The following is an 8,209-nucleotide window of genomic DNA, read 5'->3' as shown; positions in this document are numbered from 1 at the left end:
TTTTGGCTTGCTCATGGCGTTCTTGGGCTTGGACTTGGACTTGGTCTTGGTCTTGGACTTGGGCTTCCTAACAGCCTTGCGTTTCGTGGTCCTCTTCTTGGCTGCCACCCTCGTCTTCCTGGGTGACATCCTAGCGCACTTAGGACCCCTCCTCTCGCCAGTGTTGGCCTCGAGAGTAACTGGTCTTAAATCCGTTTCTCCCTTACAAATTCGCAACGACATCCCAGATGGTTTTTTTGGTTTTTTTGGTAAAACGAAAATTTGTTTATAAAAATCGAAAAAAAAACGTTACTTATAATTTTATTCAAGTTAGTGAAAAGTGTGTGTGCTTCGTGCGAGACTACGATACGAACTGAATGTATGTTGCCCTGAGCACAGCAACGTGAAATTTGGGTTTGATTGAAGAGTCACAGATTGCTATGACCTGGTTTTTTATTGGTAACAACTAGTAAAATACCTGGCATAAGTTTTTTGTCTATACAAACAGAATACATAATGCATAATAGCGGATTCCTTGGCAAGCCCGGCCGACCAGAAGAACTCTGAAACGCCTTTTAAAATTTGGGTGATGCTTTGAAAATATTATAAAATATATGTACATTAACAAAATAAAATGAAAAATACTACATTTTGTAAAATTCTTACTGTATATAACCGCTTTATATAAAGTATAAATTTCTGCAATGTTTAAAAACAAGGAAGTTATCATTTTTTGTTCGCTTTCGATTTCGCTTGAGAAAATTTGTATATAACCCCTCAATGTAAAGTATAAATTTCTGCAACATAATGTATTAATATCTGCAAATATGTATTATAAAAAAGGAAGTTATTTTTTATTCTATATGTTCACCTATTAGATCTTTAACCATCTGATTTTGACTAAATTGTAACAATTTTCGAAAGTAATTATTGTTTCTCCTAAAGTTTTATAATATAGTCTTTCGATTCCAGTGCGACTTTGCACAAAAAAACGGCTTTCGCTTGAGAAAATCTGTATATAACCCTTTTATATAAAGTATAAATTTCTGCGATAAAAAGTATTAATATCTGCAAATATGTTTAACAACAAGGAAGTTATCATTTTTGTTCTATATGTTCACCTATTAAATCTTTAGCCTTTTGATTTTGACTAAATTGTAACTATTTCCGATCGGTAATAAATCGAACGCAAATTTCGAAAGTAAATTTCGAAAGTAAATAATTGTTTCTCTGACAGTTTTATAATATAGTCTTTCGATTCCAGTGCCACTTTAAACAAAAACGGCTTTCGCTTGAGAAAATCTTTAATATAAAGTATAAATTTGTGTGATAAAAAGTATTAATATCTGCAAATATGTTTAATAAACAAGAAAGAAAGCAAACTTCGGCAAACCGAAGTTCATATACCCTTGCAGCTATTGCAAGAATTAAACATTTTTGAAAACATTAAAATTATGATTTACTTGCGTAAATGCTTAAAAACATTGAAACTATGATGATTTGCAGCTCAATTATTAGATAGTTATTTTATATATTTTTATTATTTCTATGGGAGCTATATGATATAGACGTCCGATTTTGATAAAATTTAAACCATAATTCTGAAATAATTAAACATTGCTATATGTCGAAGAACTAAACAAAAAATTAAAAAACAGCAAAGTTATAATTTTTTTCATTTATTTTTCCGATTGTTCCTATGGGAGCTATATGCTATAGTCGTCCGATATTGATGAAATTTAAACCGTAAATCGAAAATATTTAACAATTACTAAATGTCGAAGAACTAAACAAAAAATTAAAAAACAGCAAAGTTATAATATTTTTTCATTTATTTTTCCGATTGTTCCTATGGGAGCTATATGCTATAGTCGTCCGATCCGGCTTATATACTACCTGCAATAGAAAGACAACTTTTGGGAAACTTTCATGCAGATAGCTTTAAAACTGAGAGACTAGTTTGCGTAGAAACGGACGGACAGACGGACAGACTGACAGCCGGACATGGCTAGATCGACTCTCCTAGTGATGCTGATCAAGAATATATATATATATATATATATATATATATATAGGGTCGGAGATGTCTCCTTCACTGCGTTGCAAACTTCTGACTGAAATTATAATACCCTCTGCAAGGGTATAAAAAGGAAGTTATCATTTTTTGTTCTATATGTTCACCTATTAAATCTTTAGCCTTTTGATTTTGACTAAATTGTAACTATTTCCGATCGGTAATAAATCGAACGCAATTTTCAAAAGTAAATAATTGTTTCTCTAACAGTTTTATAATATAGTCTGCCGATTCCAGTGCCACTTTGCACAACAAAAAACGGCTTTCGCTTGAGAAAATCAACACTTTTTATTGAAATATAAAACTAAATACGTGGCTCAGTCGATGGTTTAACAGACACCGGGAGGGCAGCATCGCCCTACTGGCGTTCGATCTGAGCCTACGAGATGAACGTGGAATTGTCGCCATTGGCAGTGACCGGGGCGAACTGGACGAGCGCCTTGATGCGGCGCAGCAGCGAGGCGTTGAAGCCCCTGCACTTGGTGGCGTAGTCCTCGCTGGTCGTGATTCGACAAGCAGGAGATCAACCTGTACTGTGAGCCGCTGCTGGTGCTCTGCGAACTGGCCGCCGCCTTTCGGGCGCAGTTTGGCGACAGCGAGGAGCTGATGGCCACCATCAATGCCCTGGCACTGCCCTCGGATCTAGTTTCAATCCAAGAGCATTTCATGTGTGGTTTTGGGTTTAACTTAATTGTTAAGCAATATAGGCAAGTTTTCAATTGTTATATTGTACATACATTGACTACATGATGTTTTTTATGTATTTACATGCTTTTTATATGTATAAGTAATAATAATCATATATTTTACCATGTGTCACAAAATATATTATGGCTAAAGATGTTTCTGTAAGAATTGTAGAAAAAATAAATTGTAAACTGAATTATTTATTTTGAAACTTTTCCAAATCGGAAAACGAAATCCTTGAGTACTGAAATTAAGAACGGACTCAAAAACTGAAAAAGAAAGAGACAGCAGCACAAAGGTAACGGAAATAAACGGAACCAAAACTTGCTTATACCTATTAAATACATACATGTTCAAAACAAATGGTTTCGGAAAAAGTGCCAATGAAGCCATGAAAAATTCTGCATATGTTATAGGTGCGATAAATACAAATAAAAAAAAGAATTTGTGATATTTGAAAAGCGCAATGGCTTGTCCACTTTTTGTTTTAAATGTAAAGGGAATTTCGAAAGGTTTTGATAATGTTTGAAAATCTGAGTTACTTTTATTATAATTTTTTTTGACCGTTTGAACGAGATTTATAAAATATAAAGACTTTATATGTTAATAGTAAAAAATTTAATGTATATTTTTACCAAGCTCTTAAAATGAAAGAATCTAAAACGAAATCGATTTTCATTTTGGTTTAAGAATATAACAGGGACTGTAAATAATTATTACTATTGCTTTTTGTAAAAAAAAATCCATGATTCAAAATCAAAGCGCCCTGTTGATCTTCTTTGGCCAATTTATCCAATTCTGCTAGACTTTTAAAAAATAAAAATTGTTTATCAGACCATGCCTTTATTTATTGAGAAACAATTTGCTTGGACCTTCCTGTCATTTTGCCAATCTATTAAATTTAAATAATCTAAAACGATTTGTTTTACGTTTTAGGTTTAAAAAAAGTTCAGTTCATGCGACTATACTTCAAAATAAAAAACAAATAAAATAAAACAAAACAGAACAGATCATTTTGACAGACATTAATTTATTTGCTTGATTCAGAATCGGAATTGGGCCCTTCCTGGCATGAGGCATCGATTGGTTCCCAGGAGGTTCTCACAATTCTGATTCTTGCAGTGCTGACATTCGTCAATGATGCCCTTCTGGTTTACATTCTTGCGATTTCTTGCGACACGGACCCACGGGCTTTGCCACAGGACCTCGCTTGCCGGGTGCCTACACCTTCTTCCCGGGCCTGGAGCATTTTGGCTTGCTCATGGCGTTCTTGGGCTGGTTTTTTATTGGTAACAACTAGTAAAATACCTGGCATAAGTTTTTTGTCTATACAAACAGAATACATAATGCATAATAGCGGATTCCTTGGCAAGCCCGGCCGACCAGAAGAACTCTGAAACGCCTTTAAAAATTTGGGTGATGCTTCGAAAATATTATAAAATATATGTACATTAACAAAATAAAATGAAAAATACTAAATTTTTTAAAATTCTTACTGTATATAACCGCTTTATATAAAGAATAAATTTCTGCAATGTTTAAAAACAAGGAAGTTATCATTTTTTGTTCGCTTTCGATTTCGCTTGAGAAAATTTGTATATAACCCCTCAATGTAAAGTATAAATTTCTGCAACATAATGTATTAATATCTGCAAATATGTATTATAAAAAAGTAAGTTATTTTTTATTCTATATGTTCACCTATTAGATCTTTAACCATCTGATTTTGACTAAATTGTAACAATTTTCGAAAGTAATTATTGTTTCTCCTAAAGTTTTATAATATAGTCTTTCGATTCCAGTGCGACTTTGCACAAAAAAACGGCTTTCGCTTGAGAAAATCTGTATATAACCCTTTTATATAAAGTATAAATTTCTGCGATTAAAAGTATTAATATCTGCAAATATGTTTAATAACAAGGAAGTTATCATTTTTTATACCCTTGCAGAGGGTATTATAATTTCAGTCAGAAGTTTGCAACGCAGTGAAGGAGCCATCTCCGACCCTATAAAGTATATGTCGGATCTTTAGTTTTGTTTTCGTGGTATTACGCTATTAAAATAAGAATTAATATGAAATGCTGACTTACTTGGAAATTCACTTTTACTTAGGATTTTTTATGAATGCCACTCGTTGCTTTTTATTCCTCCCTTTGCATTGCTTTCTTTATATGAGTTTCTGTGTGTAAGTGTTGCGTTTAGCCTAACGGATTTCTGTTATGTGCAGTCTCGGTGTGACATGGTACGAGTAAAAGAGACGGCCATATTTATTTATTTATTTATTTTTTTATACAATGCTAACTAATAGTTAAAACTAGGAGTTAACAAAAATTGTGGTTAGAGCTTTAGCTGCAAGAGGCCTTCAGCTCTGAGGGTGGTTTAGTATTTTATACTAGCATTATTTAATTATTTATTTTATATTATTATTCTACTTATGGTTTTATATATATATATACATTTTCTGATGAACTTATATACCTTAGGAATAGTTTATATTGTGTAGATTATATTTGATTTTTCTAAGAAAGTGAGGATCATTAGGGAATTAACTTTGGTGGGATTGGCTAAGGCCTGGGTTGGGTTTAGATTGGGGAATGATGAGGATCGTTGTGTCGAGAGAGAAGGGCAAAGGGAAAGGATAGGGTTAACGTCTAGAAGAGCGTTGTTGCACAGTGGGCATGTGTTCGGTATTGAACGGTCAATATAGTGTGCGTTTGTCATCTTTGGCCAAGTCGCAAGCGGGTGATTACGATTTGTTGTCTCCTATTAAGTTCGGGGAAGTTATGTGGGAAGTTAGGTGGTGATAATTTAGATATGTATTGGTACCATGTCGAGGTTTTGTTTAATAATTCTGTGTGTCTGTGTTTTAATGATTTTTTGAGGTTCTGAGTGATGTCTCTGGAGTTGTAATTGTCTGTGTATATGAGGGGTTGTCTGATTGCTTTTTTTGCTTCAGAGTCCGCTGTTTCATTTCCTTTGATGCCAACATGGCTTGGTATCCATATTAATGTTATTTTGGGAAAGTGTTTGGAAAGTAGGTTACGGATAGTGGTGGGGTAGTAGGAATTGTTGTTAGGGTTTGCGATGGAGGTGATGGAGGAAAGTGAGTCTGAACATATGGCGTGCTTGCCTCTTTTTTTAATACAGATTTGTGCAGCTTTGTAGATGGCTATTATTTCGCTGGAAAGGACTGTAGAATAGGCAGGTAGAAGGCCTGTTTTGATTACATTATTTTCATCGGTAACACTGTACGCGATGTTGTCTTCTGCCTTCGATCCATCGGTGTAAATAAAGTTGTGGTTCGGGTATGTGGATTTTAGGGATTGGAAGAGTTGTTGAAAGATTATTGGGGGGGTGGAGTTTTTGTTTTGTTTGGTTAGATCGGTGTTGATCGACTTTTGTATTGCAACTAGGTCAAAATTTTTGCAGGTGTTCTTTTTTATTGGGTGGAATGGGATGTTTTGGTTTTTGCAGATTTGGATTGTTCTATCTATTGTGCTAGGGTATCTGTGTTTCTTTTTATTTGTTTTTAAAAGTTTGATAAGTGGGGTATCTTTGGAGTGTAATAGATTTTTAAAGAGGTTGCCGGTAAGGAAGTCTCGTTTGTGCTCTATAGTATTAACGTTGGCTTCTATTAGTAAGTTATGTGTGGGTGTGGATCGGAATGCTCCAAGTGCTGCTCTTATTGCAGCGTTTAATGGAGTTTTTAGTTTATTTAGATGGGACTTAGGTGAGTACCCATAAATGGGTAAACAGTAGTCAATTTTTTAAACTATTAAAGATTTTAGAACTTGAATTAGTGTTGTGGTGTTGGTGTTGTATCTCATTGAGGAGAGGTGTTTGACTATTCCGAGAGGTTTAGCAAGGTCGGCTTTAAGTTTGATTATGTGGGATGACCAATCGTATCTTCTGTTTATGGTAAGGCCTAAGATTTTAAGAGTTTGAGTGGTTTTAATGGGTGTGTTTCCTGTGAGCAGTTTTGCTTTGCAGTTGTGTTTTCGGCAGATGTGGAGTGTCTGGCACTTGTCCTTTGACAGGACTGAGCCCGAGAGCGTGCACCATTCATTTATTTCTTTAAAGACTGATTCGAGATTGGTTGTGGGGTTTTTAAGTTTGTTATGTTCGATGAGGAAGTGGAAATCGTCTGCGTAAGCGCAGAATTTTACTTCTTTGTGAATGGAAATTATTGTAGTAAGGGAGTTGTAAGCAATAAGGAATATAATGACAGAAATTGGAGATCCTTGCGGGATTCCATTGTTGAGGGGGAAAGATTTAGAGAGGTTGTTGGATGACTTTACAGTTATTTTACGGTTTGTCATAAAGTTTTTGACGTAGTTAATGATATGATGACCCAGTTTCCATTCGAGGAGTTGGTTAATAACAGTGTGTATGCCAATTTTGTCGAAGGCCTTGGTAAAGTCTAAAGATATTATTGAGAGGTGCTTTTTGAGGGAAATAGATCTGGAAGCTAAGTGGTCTATGTAGAGTAGACTGTCTAGTACAGATTTACCTCTTTTGAAACCGAATTGGTTGCTGTGAATGAGGTCGTTGTTTAAAACGAACCACCACAGCCTTTTAGCAACTATTTTGTCTAGTACTTTGGCTAGACATGAGTTTAAGGATATCGGTCTATATGATTTTATGTCTGTTTGGGTTTTTGAGGGCTTAAGGATAGGTAAGACTAAGCTGAGTTTGAAAGATTGAGGAATATGGGATTTCAGGATGTTGTTGAAGTTGTTAATAATTCTGTGTTTAAAGGTGTCAGGAAGGTTTTTAATCATAGAGTATGATATGCGGTCTAGGCCTGGAGTGTTGCCTTTTAGGGAGTTAAGGGCTGATGAAAATTCAATGAATGTGATGTCTTTCTCGATTTCGATTGCTGTTTTAGAGGGAAAGTAGTCTAAGTTTGTGTTTAGGCTGTACTTGCTTTGTCGGAAAGATGAGGAAAAGTTGTAATCTTCTGCTTCTTCTGACCAAGATTGTCCGATAAAGTTCGCTATTTCTGTTTGGTCCGTTATAGCTGACTGGGTTATTGGGTTATATAAGGAGTGAATGGTTTTTGTGGGGTATAAGCCGCACAGGCGTTTAATATTTGCCCATGTTTTAGATGGGTCTGAGTTGTGATTAATTTGTGAGGTGAAATTATAAATTGAGGTGCGTTTAGCTTCTCTAATTGCTCTTTTAAATTTAGCGTTTGATTTTTTGTATTCTATCATGTTGTGTGTGTTTATATTTGTTTTGAATTTGGCCCATTTTTTGGTTTTATCTTTTTTAAGGATAGTTAATTCCATGTTCCACCACGGAACTGAGCGGAGTAGGGGGAATGTGGTATTTTGGGGGATTGAGAGGTGGGCGCTTTCTATTATAATCCTTTTTATTGTAGCAGCTTCATGATTGACGTTACAGCTAGGTTGAGATTTTGACATTAGTTTGAGTATATTATTTCTGTAGAGAATCCAATCTGCTTCT

The sequence above is a fragment of the Drosophila elegans genome, unplaced genomic scaffold (assembly GCF_018152505.1).
Source record: "Drosophila elegans isolate 14027-0461.03 unplaced genomic scaffold, ASM1815250v1 contig_149, whole genome shotgun sequence".
NCBI lineage: Eukaryota > Metazoa > Arthropoda > Insecta > Diptera > Drosophilidae > Drosophila > Drosophila elegans.
Note: the sequence above shows the minus strand (reverse complement) of the source record.